At 38.5% G+C, this 16676-nt stretch overlaps 1 protein-coding gene across 1 annotated transcript in view; it reads left to right on the top strand.

Annotated features, from left to right (window-relative positions):
* Positions 1 to 16676, top strand: part of MAML2 (mastermind like transcriptional coactivator 2) — a 442776-nt gene that overhangs the window by 97875 nt on the left and 328225 nt on the right. The window lies entirely within an intron of this gene.

Raw genomic sequence — 16676 nt, 5'->3', positions numbered from 1 at the left:
TTGTTTGAATGCACTCTCTTGAGCCTTGGTGAAGTTGGGCAGGTCATAAAGGGTCCTAATACTATTGTAAAGATGAGCAAAACAAACCCCAAATCAGTTAAAAACAACTTGCCCAGAGTGACTAATTGGGTCAAGAATAGAACCTAGCTCCCCAGTAAACATTATTTCTGCATAGACGGTGCAAAAATGAACAGGACCTGTTCATAATCACAAAAACCCTAAGTTCAGCCATGGCATAGAAGTACACATAGTATCCTAAGTACTTATTTTTGTTTGTTTTCCTTGTGTGGAAGTCATAATTTCTGAGATGCTAAGGACCCAGAGCAGGAGTCTGGGTCATGTTTAAGAAGAACCGATTAGTTCATTGACTTCTAATTCATCAACATCGGATAGAAAACAACTTCAATCTATAACAATTTATTGTGGTTGAGACTTATCGTTTATTGCCAGGATCTGTTTGGCATAAGTAGTCTAATTTAATCAATCTATAAAGTTTTATTATGTGCCAGACACTGTATTAAGCATTGGGGACACTAAGACGAGTGAAGATCCCTGACTCCTGGGAGCTCACTTTTACTGGGAATAATGCCTGGATTTCTCACCTAGGAACACCGGTCAAAATCCTATCTCTGATACTTGCTAGCTGGGCCTGTGTGACTTTGGACAAGTCACTTAACTTAGCCTACAAAAGCAAAGAAAGGGGGGCAGCTAGGTGGTGCAGTGGATAAAGCACCGGCCCTGGATTCAGGAGGACCTGAGTTCAAATCCAGCCTCAGACACTTGATACTTACTAGCTGTGTGACACTGGGCAAGTCATTTAACCCTCATTGCCCTGCCAAAAAAAAAAAAAAGCAAAGAAAGGAAGACAAGAAAGAAACAAATCCTTGCCTTAATTCTTAGCTATAGGTGGGGCTGTGAAAAGGGTATGATTTCCATCAGCTCTGCCACAGGAAGAGTCCCCTGCCTCCCTCTCCCTCTCTGCCCTCATATCAAGCTCAGAGGATGGTTTGTAGTGGGAAAGGGGAGCAGGGAATTAGGGCCCAGACTATTTAGGTCTAACTCTGGCAGCTCCAGGAAAAGAAAGATGCTTGGAACCAGCATTTCTATGATGTGCAGCTGCATTTGTTCCATACCCTTCCCACCCCCACAACCAGAGGGGCAGAAACATCTGAAGGAAAAGATGGGGAATGTGCTTAAGAGGGAAGAACCAGCAAGGTGACTATTCACAAGATTTACCTGAATTCTAATCCCAACTCCACCATTTCACATCCCCAGAAGTAGTCTTGGGCAAGTTGCTTAATAGCTCATATTTACATGGTAATTTAATGGCAAGTCTAGAAATCACTTTCACAACTTTCAGTCTCAGGTTTCTCATCTGTAAAATATGCATGACAATGCCATTCCTGCCTGCTTTCCTAGCAGAATTGTTGTGGAGATCAGGTGAGATAAATGTAAGGTATTATCAGGGTGCACTCATATCAGGGTCTAATGTTCCTTTTCCTCAAAATCCCCTGTCCATATCTCACTTGTTTTCTCTTTTAAGCATCTTACTCAGAGAGCATGTCATCTATAGAATGCCTTCCACATACAGCATAAATTTTGTAGAGCACATGAAGATATCTGGATGAAAGGTAATTTAGAAATGTACAATATATACTAGGATGAAATTATGACTTATTAAATGGTTTCCATTGTGTTGGCCTTTGAAAGGGCAGCTGGAGTCAGAAAGACCTGAGCCAAATTCAACCTCAAATATGCACTATCTATATGATCCTGGGCAAGTCATTTAACTGTTTTCTGCCTCAGTTCCCTCATCTGTAAAACAAGGATAATAATAGCACCTGCCTCCTAGGGTTGTTGTGAGAACAAAATGAGATAATATTTGCATGGCACTTTGCAAACTTTAAAGCTATAAACTTAAAGGTTTGCAAAGCTCACTTGGCTTGACATAAGATCTGGCATATAAAAGGTGATAAACATATGGAATAAATTACTGGGAAATGCCCATGAAGTAAAGTAGGCCATTTGATTTGTTTATGGATGAGAGGATTGATGAGTAGCAAGAAAAGGCAAGAAGGTAGATAGACTATTGACCTTTTCCATTAAGGATTTTGAAGGTACCAAATGAGAGACTTTAAAGTAAGGGACTTAAGACAGGAATAAGGAGTGACTTGGAAAGGAAGGAAAGTCAAGAAGAAGCCAGATAAGCGACAGTTGGAGTTATTTGTTGTTTTGTTTAACCTGTCATTTCTCATATAATATAGGGAATCAGTAATAAGATTGTAAACCAATACCCAGATGCTAGTTGCTTCATAATCACCTCAGATTTCAGTCTTGTTTATGTCCTGATGAGGACTTTGTGAGCCATGATACTCTGTATGTCACTTTTATTTTAGGAGGGTTACGCAGTAAAATATCTTCATCTTGAGGCAGAAATAAGTTTGGCTTTATGAAACTTATTCATTGGTGTACCAAACTGTTACATGCCTGAAGACGATGGTGATGACGACGATGATGACGACGATGACAAGACGACATTAATTTTGGCCAAAGCTACTAGTAAATTTTTTTCTAAATTAAAGAGGTGATTAGGGAGGACTCAGAATTTCAGGGCAGGAAGACACCCGGAGATAACCTACCTGCTCCTGTTTCCTCAATTTATAAGTGAGAAAATAGCCCAGTAGTTAAGTGATTGACCTTAAGGTAACATAATTAGTGACTAACCTGGATTTCCAGAAGCCAGTGTTCTTTTAACACAGTGATGATGCTTCTCTCTATAAAGCACCACCTGTTCCATATCAAGGATATAGCTGCATAACAGCCTTTCCCCGTCCCCCTACCTGCACATACTCATGACTTGGAAGTTATCTTCTATTGTGCCAAAAATGCAAGTAGTCAGTCAAAGCAATTCTTCGAAGTTGATTTTCTCTATGACCTTTAGAGACTAGTGAAATCAGTAGTGGTGCTAAGCTGTGGCATTCATTTGAAGAGCCTCTCCTCTCTCCTCTCCTAAAGCTTCTGGACCCTTTTAGTTGATGAAATCTCTCAGAAGGCTTCAGAACCAACTCTGACCTGTGAGGATGATCTTACAGCTGTTGGACTGGTAAAATGTTTAATAAAGAGCTCTCGGAAAGTATGAAGGATAGACTTTTAAGTGTAAACTTTATTATTAACATTGTTCTCTATCACAGTCTCAAGTCTAGACCACCAACAAAACAGTAAGTCCAGCCCCAATTCAGAGCATTTGCCCATTTCTGAGGTGTAAAATACTTAAACTGAAAAAAAAAAGTCACAACCCACTCTCAAGAGGTGGTTTAAGCTGGCTCCAGGACATCCCTGAAGATTTAACTTCCTCAGGTGACTCTAGCTTTAAGTTTCTTCTCTCCTTTTCTTCCTTTTAGCACTCTGACCACATCTCATATATCACATCACAATACACACACACACACACACACACACACACACACACACAATCCTGGTAACCCCATATCCAGCACCCATAACCAGAACCTGCCTCCTCAGAGCATAACGGGAACTGACCCAATGCCAACAAGTCGAATTGGTCTTGGCCTGAGGGGACAGAGTAAACAAATAGGTTACATTATAGGAAAAGCTTCCTAACTTTCAGAGCTAGTGAAAGTATAATAGGATGCCTCTGGATTTACCTTGAGGTATTGGAGTATCCCACCCCTCCCCCAATCACTGGAGGCCTTTAAACTATATCTGGATGAAGACTGGGAAGAGAACTTGGAGAGATAATTCTTATTCTTTTACAAAATGGACTAAATTAACTCTAGGCTCTTTCCTACCCTGAGACCCTGTGCTTCTGTGATTGTGAATATGTGTGTGTGTGTGTGTGTAGATAGATAGATAGATAGACAGATTTTATTTTTGCATACCTTTATGTCCTGCACTACCCTATCCCCATTGCCCTACTCTGAAGGGGATTTTGTTTAAAAAAAAAAACTCAACCAATAATTATTTATTAAATGAAATAATGTCAAATTAGATGAAATAAAGTTAAATAATATTTCTAAAGAAAATAGTAGGTGCTTACTAAATGTTTATTGCCTTCCCCCTCCATACTAAGCACCTACTGTGTGCCAGGCACTATGCTAGGTGTTGGGGATAAAAGTACAAAGACTGAAATGAACTAAAACTAAATAAGGTGACATATTTTAAAGAAAGGAAGAAGAAAAGAGAAGGAAGGAAGGAAGGAAGGAAGGAAGGAAGGAAGGAAGGAAGGAAGGAAGGAAGGAAGAAAGAAAGAAAGAAAGAAAGAAAGAAAGAAAGAAAGAAAGAAAGAAAGAAAGAAAGAAAGAAAGAAAGAAAGAAAGAAAGAAAGAAAGAAAGAAAGAAAGAAAGAAAGAAAGAAAGAAAGAAAGAAAGAAAAAACATCCTGAAAGTGCCTAGAGGCTTCTCCCTGCCCAAGTAACCTTCAAATAAAAAATGAAAAGTTCCTTCATTAAGGTCATAGATGTAGAGCTGGGCACAGGGAGGTGGGGCGGGGGCACCTCAGAGCCACATATCCCAACTGCCTCTTTTTATGAATGAGGAAAATGAAATACAGTGAGGTTCTGTGACTCACCCAAGGTCACACAAGTGGTAAGTGGAAGAGCCATAATTTGAATCATAATCCTTTGACTGTAAATCCCTGCCCCTCCCCCTTCTGCTATTCTTTGTTGCTGGTTTGGAAAATATGTGATTGACACACCAAAAGCCTTTTACACCAAAAAAGGGGTGTTGATAATAATAAAATAAGAATCAAGCAGATTTCTGCACAGTGTAAGAAATCCTACCTACCAATGAGAGCTGTGAAAAGTGGAAGGGTCTGCTTCCGGGGCACAGAGCTCTCCATCAGTAGAGAACTTTAAAGTATGGTTGGATGAGGTGTCCTCTGAGGTCACTTCGATTTGAGATTAGGTGGAGCTGGCCACCACTCATGAATTTTAGGCATATTTTTTCCTAAATTTTTTGAGGGGGAGGGGGAATCAAGGAATCTGGTAAGTCGTGGTTAGCATTTTCAACCTGGTTGAGTTTGAAGGAGTTCCAAAGTTGTTTAAAGGGGATTTTGAAAACTCTTGCCCACTCATCACAATAGAAAGGCAAGTTGGCTTGTAAATGGAAATTCTAGACAAACAGCTGGAGTTCGGACACCTCAATCTGTAAATGCTTCCAGATGGGGGTAACTTTTCATTGCCCTCTCTAAAATTTTGCATTTTAAAAGGTCACAAAGATACAAACATCAGAGTAAAATACATTATCATTTACCCCACCTTCCCTTCAGAATAAGGTAGATTTACAATAGGAAGAGAGGAAGAACACTGTTTGAACAAATATATAAATAAATGAATGAATAAATAAATCTTAATTTATTCCCTGTAACCTATCAACACATTTTTTCAGAGAAAAGGGGGAAAAAGAAAAATTTGAGGAAGGGGGGTAGGCTGAGTTGATGGAACATCTTGAATGAGGCTGGTCTTGTCTTAGGAAATTAAAAAGACATGTGGGCAGCCGTTAGGAAGCATGGGGAGAGTCTGTGGTTCTTCAAAAGAGCAGTGTAAAGAAGGACATCCAAGGTATAAATTTAAAACAATTCTCAGAAGATTTTTGGACCACAAATGGTTGGATTTTTCCCTTTTTCCTTTGAAATAGTGACAATTTGAACAGTTACAAACATTTCCAGAATGGTTTGGCCTATGAAAATTCTGTTTGGCCCCTAAATTATGCTTCACCTGTGCCTACTTTTGTCTTTCTTCATCCTCTTCCTTATCTTCTTCATCCTCTTCCTACAACTCCCCATAACAGTATGCTATGGACACCAATATCTACCTGAAACAAGAACACAGACAAAATCAAATAAAAAGGAATGGGAAAGGGAAGCATAGTATATTACAATTCTCTAAATCCTTCTGCCTGTCTTCCAAAAGGCCCTTCCTTGATTTTTCTTAAGGTCCCAGGCATGTGGGCCAATGTTTATTTTCAAGGGTGGTTTAGAATCTGCTTATAGTAGCCATAATCAAGCATAAATTCATCTTTGAAAGTGTACTTTGATGAGCTATTTTAATTAAATGACAATATTCTTGAGTAGGCAAATTTGGTCGATAAATGATGCCAGGCAGCTCTAATGGAGAGTTAGCTGTTGTCCAGGGGGGAAAAGAAAGAGAACATGATTTCTCTTTCTTTCTTCTGAGAGAGCTTTGGTAAAGCAGGGGGAAAGGACCTTCAGAGACCTGAGGGAAAGTTCACTTCACAGCTGCCAATGTTAGTAAGTACCAGGTCAATGGATAACAACAGGATGTGGGTATTTGTTAGCTTTTTCAAACTGTTCTTCTCAGTTTGTTTCTTTCTCTCTTTTTTAGGCTCCAGAAAAGACAATCATTATTATCTTGGCAAAATTATCAAGCTGTTAATGGTTTTCATTGCATTTCTTAGTCCATCCCTGGGGTTGATTCAATTCATAGTTCTGCCCCAGTTTGGTAGATCAACATACCACCAACCAAAATGCTATTGGAGCTATTTCCAAATGAAGACTGGGGCTATTTGCTGGCTTTCAAGGGATTGATCATATTGAAATAGGCAAAAGCTTTATAGTTTTCTGTATGTGGAAAAATAGTCTATGTTCTCACTCCATTAAAGGCACTCCTTAGGAAGGTATTGGATAACGTCTTCTGAGTATCTGACAATTCCCAGTAGAAGCAGAATAGTCTATTGGGTAGAGAACTGCATCAGCAAACCCCAGGTTCAAATCTTACTTTTGACACTGTTGTGTGACCATGGGTAAGGGGGTCTCCAAAAGACTTCATTTTCTCACTGTATTTGGGATTAATAGTACCTACCTCACTGGATTGTTGTGAGTCTCAAATGAAATCATGTGCATAATGCACAAACCTTAAGGTGCTATATGAATGTGAACTTTTTTAAAAGCACAAAATCCAAAGGAATTGTCTGGGCTCACTTATGTGTCCTGGGAAAAATTACTAAAGTTGTTTATAAAGGAATTTTAATTTAGGCATTCAAAATTCAATTCGACAAATATATATGGTTCAATTAAATAAATAAGCACTTGATTAGGAGGTCTGACAGAAAGCTAAGGGATACCTTGTTAGATGGGGCACAATGTGTTACATTAAAATTGTCGTTAAATCAAATTTCTACAAAGTGGAACCTTTTTATCGGCACTATTATAAAATTGGAAATGTGTTCCTCAAAAAAAGCCATGTCTTGACTTGAAAAATTTGAGTGAATGAAATACTAAAGAAATCTTTAGCCTCATGCCATCTTAAACAATGAGGTATGCTAGTGTTTTGCCTACCGGAAATTTTATTGTTCATCAAAAAGTGATTTCTGCTTTGAACCCAATGGTTGACTCTTCTTACACATTTTCCTGATTCCAAGGTTTCTCCTAGTAAAATTCATATCATGCCTATGGATTTCCTCATCCACAGCTCTGGAACATTGTGTCCTCCCTTTTCCTTTTGTTTATGCATACACACACACACACACACACACACACACACACACACACACACACACACACACACACACACCTCCTTTAACTCAATCATCCTCGTAAGATATAGCTACATTGGGGCAGCTAGGTGACGAAGTGGATAGAACACCAACCCTGGAGTCAGGAGGACCTGAGTGCAAATCTGACCTCAGACACTTGACACTAGCTGTGTGACCTTAGGCAAGTCACTTAACCCCAATTGCATCACCCCCCCCCAAAAGAAAAGAAAGAAAAAAGAAAAAAAAGTTAAAAAATAAAACAATTTTTAAAAAAAGATATAGCTACATCTTTCCACTACCCTGCATTGCCAAACTTCTACAAAGAATTGTCTACACTTCATGGATGTCTTCTAAGAGAGAGGTCTACTCTCTCAGATATATTTGGAATTCATTCTATGCTTCTACTTGAGTAGTCCTTTTGGAATATATATATATATATATTTGGAATACACACACACACACACACACACACACACACACACACATATATATATATATATATATATATATATATATATATATATATACACTCTCCAAATCCCTTGGCCTCTCTCTGACTGAATCACCAAGACTTCTAAAAAACATAAGTTTCACAAATATCCCACCATCCACCCCCATCCCATCAACCTGCTGCCTACAACTGGCAAGGCCTGAGCACATTCATTCTCATTACCCTGTCTTGGTATTGATAGTCCCCAGAGTGAAATAGACAACCTATTGCCTGCTTCAGCAGTTCTTGGCAATCCAAAACACAAAACTTCATATTCAGTGCATGAATAAATGGGGACTTCAGGTTAAGGGAAAACAGACCAGCATGAATAAAAGATGATTCTATTCTTTTCCCCCACTTAGCTCTAGTAGAAATTACTGTTAGAGGAGTGAGCTGGGTCACCAAGAGGTTCCATGTTTTATGTATGCCTTGATGTTGTTTCTGGTATGAGACAAGACATCCTGATCAAGAGTAGGAACCAAAATTCACAAGGTTCATTTTCAATATATTGCTTCACAAAATTGAAACGATTCATTTATTATAATGAATCTACCTTGAGGTCTTTCGCAGGGAGGTAGAAGTATCGTGGAAAACACCAGGAGTCAGGAGAACTTTGTCCTTGCTCTGGCTTTGCCACTAAGTAGATGTGTTGTTACTTTTGGCCAGTGTCTCTAGACCTCAGTTTCCTCATTTGTAAATAGACAATATTGAACTGTGTTATCTTCCCACTCTGACATCCTATGATTCTATAATCTTCCTAACTAGAATCGAAGATTCTCTGAATTGGAATAAGCCTCAGAGGCCATTTCCCATAGTTCAACCTATGACTGATTAAGAATCCCCTCTATACCTTGATCAAGAAGTGACTATGTAGCCTTTGTGAGAGGAAATCCACTAAAAATACCCCTAAAGCAACCCATTCCACATGTCTCTATTCCGCTCAAACTCCGTCAGCAGTTTTCCATTGCCTAGAAAATAATTTATAAGTATATTATGCTGCTGTTCAAGGTCTTCCACATTCTAGCCTCAATCTTCATTTTCATTTATCTCATATAATTACCATTTGCAGACTCTAGACTTGTTTGCACTTACCATATTCTTCCATGTATCATAATTATTTGTGCCCCAGCCATTTCTCCCACTGGATAATAAGATTATTGAGGAAAGGTATTGTTTGTGTCCAGTTGAATCTGTGCAACCTTACTGCCCAGCACTGTGCCTTACAGGGAGTAGGCACTCAATAGATTTCGGGGCTTCACCAGATCCCTGACCCCATCTAGGTGAGTACTCTCTTCTCACCTCCACCTTATACAATCCGCTGCTTCATTCCCACCACGGCTCAACCACCACCTTTTTTTCCATGATGCCTTTCCTATACCCTGCAACTGCTAGTGCTTCTCCTAATGACTTTGTATTTAACTACTTTGCATTTATTTTCTATTTATCCTATATCTGTTTGTGTATAGGTACTTGCTGTCTTCCTTGATAGAAAGTATGCTCCTTGAGTATGCAGATTGTTTCCCTTTTTGTAGTTGTACCCCAGTGCCTGGCATGGTGTCTGGTATATACCAAACACAATAAAAAATATGTTAATTGGTTATTTGTTTGATTGATTAAAAGCTGAAACCCATCAATACTTTCTTATTCTTGTCCACATGCTCAAACAAATCCTCTACAAGTTGCCCAAAAAGTATGGAGGTCTTCCTCTTGACATTATTATTGGTACTATCTTTTAGCCTTTTTAAGCTTACAAGGTGTTTCTCCATCACCATTTTGTTGACCTACAGTTTTTATCTCTTAGAGGCTGTGGCATTCTCATGATTTGCCACAATTCAAAATCATCATAAGAATATTTGCCTTAAAAAGATGGGTTTTTTCCCAAGGAGAAACTTAATAAGTATTTTATTTCAATTGAATCAAACTTTACGAGTAGATATTCTTGTCCAACATGTGTTGTCCTCTATATTTCTTAAATCTGAACCTTCAGTTAGGTAAGATCTCCATTCACCAACCTGTAAATTGCAATTGTTGTATGTCATTTTACTTAACATGAGCGATTCCTTTAGTAAAAAGAGGTGGGTGAGCCATAAAATCTCAAAAACTGAAAGGAGCTTAGATGAAGATTCATTTTATCAGTAGATGCTACTGTACAACATATGGTATACTCTAGTCTGGTAATTTCTTAAATTTGAATTCCTGTTACTTAAAATAAGAGACCCTTGGGGCAGCTAGGTAGTGCAGTGGATACAGCACCGGCCCTGGATTCAAGAGTACCTTAGTTCAAATTCGGCCTCAGACACTTGACACTTACTAGCTGTGTGACCCTGGGCAAGTCACTTAACCCCAATTGCCTCACCAAAAAAAAAAAAAGAGAGAGAGAGACCCTTTAATAGATGCAGGTAGATAAATTTTTAAATTTCAGAAGCTGTAGAATCATAAAATTGCAGAATTGGAAGGGAGTTCAGGGGTCATCTGATTGAACCCTTAATTCAAACAGGGATCCCTTCCATAATATCCCCAACAAATGGTCATCCAGCAGCCACTTCAATATCTCTAGAAATATGAAATTCATGACTCTTTAGAGGTAGTTCAAATTACAAGGACATTTCATGTACAATCATCTTTTTTATTGTACTATGTTATGGAAATGCTTTTTATTCCATAAATTAAAAACATAAATAAAAAACTTTAAAAAGAAATTATTCCTTTAATTGAGCCAAAATCTATCTCCCTATAATTTTATCCATTAATCCTTGTAATTCCCTTTCAGGATATAGTAAATTACAGATTGTTTGATCTAGAAGGAACTTTAGAAGATCATCTTATCCAACTTCCCCATTTTACAATTGAATAAAGTAACACTCAAAGAATTTAAATGACTTGCCCAAGGTCACATAGCTAGTAAGTATCAGAGTTGAGACTCACATCTTTTATCTCCCAGTATGATGTTCTTTCCACCCTGCTAAAGAAAATGGGGGGAAAAAAATCACGGATTCCTTCTCTACCAATATTCCTCTTTGTGTGCCAGTGAAGTTTCACAATATTTACAAAATTGATTTATTTATATAACTTTGCCCAGAGGTGACTTTGCTTGTTTGTTTGTTTATTCATTTGCTTGTTTGTTTGTTTGTTTGTTGTTTTGGGAGCCTTCATAGCTTTTGAATCTTATGAAATCAAATTCAGTAGCTTTTGTTTGCTTGTTTAGGATTTTTCATCCTGGAGCGTTAGTACCAGAAACCTAACCTGTTTTCTCAGGATGTCTAAGCAGATTTGTCACTATGTGTGTAATGATGAGATTATCAGAAAGTCTAGAATCTCAAATATTCGGACTCCTATTGCACATTGCTAAGCACTATGGCAAACACACAGCTTTAAAAAATTGCTACAGCATTCCTTTCACACTCCTACACGCCTCTGAGGTTCTTCCACTTCCTTCCTATAGCTTTTTTTAGAAGCCAGTGTGTTGTTCTCACGTCCGGTAACAAAGGATATTTTGTGCTGCTGCTGAGTGTGTGTGTGTGTGTGTGTGTGTGTGTGTGTGTGTGTGAGAGAGAGAGAGAGAGAGAGAGAGACAGTATGTTTGTATGTATGTGTGTGTGTGTGTCACTCGATTTTGTATCTTTCTGGAAAGCACTATTTCTCCTTGCACAGAAATGGTGAAACAGTATCTTAGATAGTAAAATCACATGCTTGGTTTTTTTGGGGGGAGGGGGGCAGGAGGAGAGAAGGGATTATTTCTGGCTGGCACTAGTCAAACACAAATGGGTTTTCCTTATGTTTTCTACAATCATCTTAATTGGGCATATAGCATCTGTCACAGTTCCTTCTGCAGTGCCCATATGCAAATCGGAATTTTTCTTTCTTATTTATTGACTTCAGCAAGTTAGCATATCGTAATTCAATTAAGCACACATTTATTAAGTGCTTACTATGTGCAAATCACTGTGTTGGGGACAGAGGATCTAAAGACATAAATAGGGAAATATAACATGTCCGCAAGTGAGTTAAGGCAAAGTGTATGCATATTAATACAAAGCTATTTCAAGGAGGAGAGACTGCTAATAACTGGGAGGATCAGAAAAGGTCTCCCAAAGGAAGTGATACCTAAGATGAGCTTTGAACAGAAAGTGGCATGGTGAGATTTGTGCTTTAAGAAAGTCTACCCAACCAGAAGAACATTGTACACAGTATCATCAACATTGATTGTTGACCTACTGTGATGGACTATATTCTTCTCACCAATGCAATGGTACAGAAGAGTTCCAGGGAACTCATGATAGAAGAGGATCTCCAAATCCAAGAAAAAAAAAAAGAAAGAAAGAACTGTGGAGTATAGATGCTGATTGAACCATATTATTTCTTTTGTTTTGGGTGCTGTTGTTTTTTTTTTCTATTTTGAGGTTTTGCATCACTGCTCTGATTTTTTCTCTTGTAACAGGATTAATGCAGAAATAGGATTAATGTTATTATGTGTATATATATGTGTGTGTATATATCTATATCTATATCTATATGTATAGAGATATATAGATATAACCTATATCAGATTACCTGCTGTCTAGGGGAGGGGGGAGGGAGAGGAGGGAGGGAGAAAAATCTGAAATTGTAAAGCTTGTATAAACAAAAGTTGAGAACTATCTTTACATGTAACGGAAAAAATAAAATACCTTATACATTAAAAATTTTTTTAAAAGATAAAAAAAATAAATAAATGATTGCAAAAAATGTGAATATAAAAAAAAAAGAAAGTCTACCCAAACACTTTTTTTTTTTTGGGCCAGGCAATGAGGGTTAAGTGACTTACCCAGGGTCACACAGTGACCCTGTCAAGTGTCTGAGGCTGGAATTGAACTCAGGTCCTCCTGAATCCAGGGCTGGTGCTTTATCCACCATGCCACCTAGCTGCTCCCCTGAGATAGGCTTTGAAGGAAACTAGGGAATCTATAAGCCAAAGATGAGGAGGGTGTGTATTCCAGACAAGGAGAACAACTGGTACCAAGGCACAAAGAGAGAATATGAAATCAGCCATTCAATCAGCAAGCACATATGATGGAGGAGGCTAAAAAGGGTTAACAGATAACCTAAGACTTGATCAATAGTAGCTAAAAAGAGAAACTAAGGTTTGAGTTTTTATCAACTGTAACTAGAGGGTTTGAGTCCCTATCTACCAACACTATCAACAGAAGCTTTGGGAAGGTAACCAAGGACCATTAACCATTAATAGCTATTAATATTCCTAGATGACAAGAAACAGAAACTGTACCTAGAAACCAGATCTTAAAGTAAAGAGATATCATAAACAGAGAGACCCTCTGGCTCTGACAAGTTTAAGCATGTCTTTATGAATATGCACAGAAAAGACCAAATATGTCCTTAGGTTCAGCTTATGACATTTAAACCGGAAAAACACACCCCTAGGGAAAAAGGTACCCACCTTGGGGGATGTCTTAGGACCCCAAGAATTCCAAATTAGGATATGAACCTCCCTAAGGAGGAGATTAAGATAATGAGGAGATAACCTATTTTTTCTTCACTATAAATATAACCATTTTTCCTCTGCCTATTTGAGACACCTGTAGGGTGATTCTCCTTGTGGCCTCACATTATTTTAATAAAATTGGAAACTGAGTCACTGAGTCTTGTAATTCTTTGGGATGCCTCACAATCAATTTGATCAATTAAATCCAACACCTACAATGTTCCAATTACTGTACTGGATGAAGGAGACAAGACAAAAATGAAAATAGTTCCTGCTCTCAAAAGGCTTACATTCTGAATGGTGGGTAGCCAGTACATAGATAAATGTATACAAAATAAAATCAAAGCAACTTAATGAGGAAAGGCATCTGAGGAAATCAGGAAAGGTGTAGTGTAGTGGGTGATGCTTGAGCTGAGCTTTTAAAAGAAGTTAGGGATTCTAAGAGGCATAAATGAGGAGAGGTGCCATAGCAAGCACAGGGGACAGCCTATACAAAGAGTTGGATTTCAGAGTTTTGGTGTTGTATATAAGGAATATTAAGTGAGCTCATCTGGCCTGCACAAAGCTGCACAAAGGGAACTAATATATAATAAGGTTGGAATGGTAGGTTGGGGACAGCTTATGAAAGAGAAATCCATCTAACTAGCAAATCATCTGGATTAGAATGGAGACCACCAAAAAGCATTTCTTGCTCTGCTTATTATATATACATATCTTTATCATCCCTTTCTTGAATGGTGTTGTCAGTGTCATCATGGGAAATTAACCAGGGCTCTACATGGGGTCTACTTCTGTATGTGCCACATAAAGTCGAGAGAGTTATGGGGCAGTTAGTTGCAGGATTGACTACCTGGGAGAGGATGTATTATATGTTAGGTGTTTCCAATTTATTGTAATTTGTGAGCAGTGAGACTGGGTGGAAAAACTACACAGACAGCTTGAAATTGTGTCATAAATCTCTGCGAGGACTTGAATATCCACCGTCATCTCAAATGAGTTATGTAGAGAGGGAGTAGCCTTGGCATCTTGAAGAGACAAAACTGGGGGTTACACCCGCAGTCTTGTCTCTCAAAAAGATGGAACATGCTCAAAGAGCCTTTGAAGATTACAGACAAATTTGGGTCACTGATGTGCTCCAGGATAGTGCCAGCAAAATTCCTGACCATTAAAAAGAGAGAACACTAGCTCACTCACATATGAATGGTAGCCCTGGTTGTTTCCTAAGCAATATTTCATAATATTATTCTGTCTGTTCTTAGCAAATGACAAACACTAGAGTTTGGCTATAAAGATTCTTTGTAATATGGATTTCCTTGTGATTTCTATTCTGTCAGAGTTCAAGAAGGGGAATTTAGATGAGAGAATCCACTTAAAGTCCAAATTCTTTTGTTATGTCACATTAGATCACTCTATCTCCCATGGCTTTCTTTAGTTGCCTTAGCATTGATTTTCCTGTAGTGTTGTATAAATCAAAGGGAGATTAAAATAAGACAAAGCCAGTTTCCCCTGGACTTTCCTCAGAGACAAAAGGGAGAGCCACTGGACCTATAGCAAGGGTATTATTTTGGCTAATCTTTACCCATGAGGCAAAGCCCATCTTTGACTTTGTGTTCTTTTATTCATTGGTCGAGTGTCTTTTACACAGACAACATTGCCTGTACCAAAGTGGGGGCATCATATAAATAGACGAAAGAGACAGTCCTTGCCCTCACAGAAATGAAAATCTGGAGAAGCCTGCTCTCTATGGACAAGATGCAACTAAATAACAATTACAACACAACATAAAGAAGGTAGAGGGGATATAATGTCTACTATATATAGGCCTAAAGAGATTGAGAATGTCAGAATGGGTTACAGTTAGTCAGGGCAGGCTACTTGGGGAAATTTAAAGGAAGTGAAAAAGGTGATTTGACGTAGAACATGGCAGACTAGAGAAGGGGCAGAAAGGAATTAATGTCACTGGTTTGGTGTGTTTCCGTTTCTATGGATGGACTATATGCAGAGTATTGTTAAGTTGGGGAATGCTAGAGTTGGAATAAAGCATTTGGATGCTCTGGCCAAGTTTGAAAGTCATGCCCCTGGTTTGTTCCTGTCTTTTAGAGGCTTGGAACCTTTGCTGCAACTCATACAATTTGACTTATTTCAAAATAAATAACTGTGCCATGGAGAATGGAATTTTTAGCATTAAAAAGATATATCTTTGTAATAAGTAATGTTTTTAAAGTACTCTTCATTGTATCCTCCTGCACATTGTACCCTGGGCAGCAGGTACCTACCTTCCCTACCCCTAGTCCAAAGTTCTTGGGATTTCATGTAATAGGAATAATAATAATACTTTTAATTTGTGTAAAGTTTTTTTTTAAAGTCCCAAACCATTAATCAGAATTCAAAATCACATGATCTCAGAGATGAAAGGGACTGCAGTGTTCAGCCAGTTTGACCTTCATCTAGATGAGAACCCCTTCTCCAACATTCCTAAAAAGCAGTCATCCAGGCCCCCTCCAGTGAGGCGGGAAATCTACTGCCTTCTGAAGCAACCTTTTTCCCCTTTGGGAGGTCTAATTTTTAGGAAAGTTTTCTTAACATCTGAGCCTAAATCTGCCCCTCATTCCCCAAACCAATAGGAGTTGACAGTTATAGTACTGGTCCCTGAGGAAAAGAGTTCCACCTAATTCCATTATAATCCATTCTACAAGGATAGCCATTTGACAGACTTAGAGGCACAAAGGGGGAGATGTCTATGCCTAAAAACCATGCTTACAATGAATTAATTAGTGAATTAGTTTAAGTGACCTGAGGTGCACATTAAAGCACTTACCATGAAGTTATCATAACCTAGTTCATGACTCTCAAGCCTAACTGTGGCTGATTTATTTTAGAAAACTGGAAAGCTACTGCTGAAAAGGTATGGCTCCTGTGCTTTGAAAATTGAAGGTAGGCTGAGCAGAAAAATCAAATACCTTGCTGTTTGAGAGGTGCCCATTGCTCACATTTTATACAGGAGAGGAAGTGTGATCGCTGCTTTCATCATCATGCAGGGTGGCCCATTGCCAATAACAGAAAGCACACTCCATTCTGCTACTGCAGTAAGAATGGAAGGCCTCGCTAAACTTTCCTCTTAGGAAATACAATCTTCTCACTTTCTGATCTAAGTCTTTGATACTGGTTCTGGGAGAGAGAATAGGAGAGGAGAGT

This window comes from Dromiciops gliroides, chromosome 3 (assembly GCF_019393635.1).
Source record: "Dromiciops gliroides isolate mDroGli1 chromosome 3, mDroGli1.pri, whole genome shotgun sequence".
NCBI classification, from domain to species: Eukaryota; Metazoa; Chordata; class Mammalia; order Microbiotheria; family Microbiotheriidae; genus Dromiciops; species Dromiciops gliroides.
The sequence above is the reverse complement of the archived record's forward strand: the minus strand, read 5'-3'. Positions and strand labels throughout refer to the sequence as shown.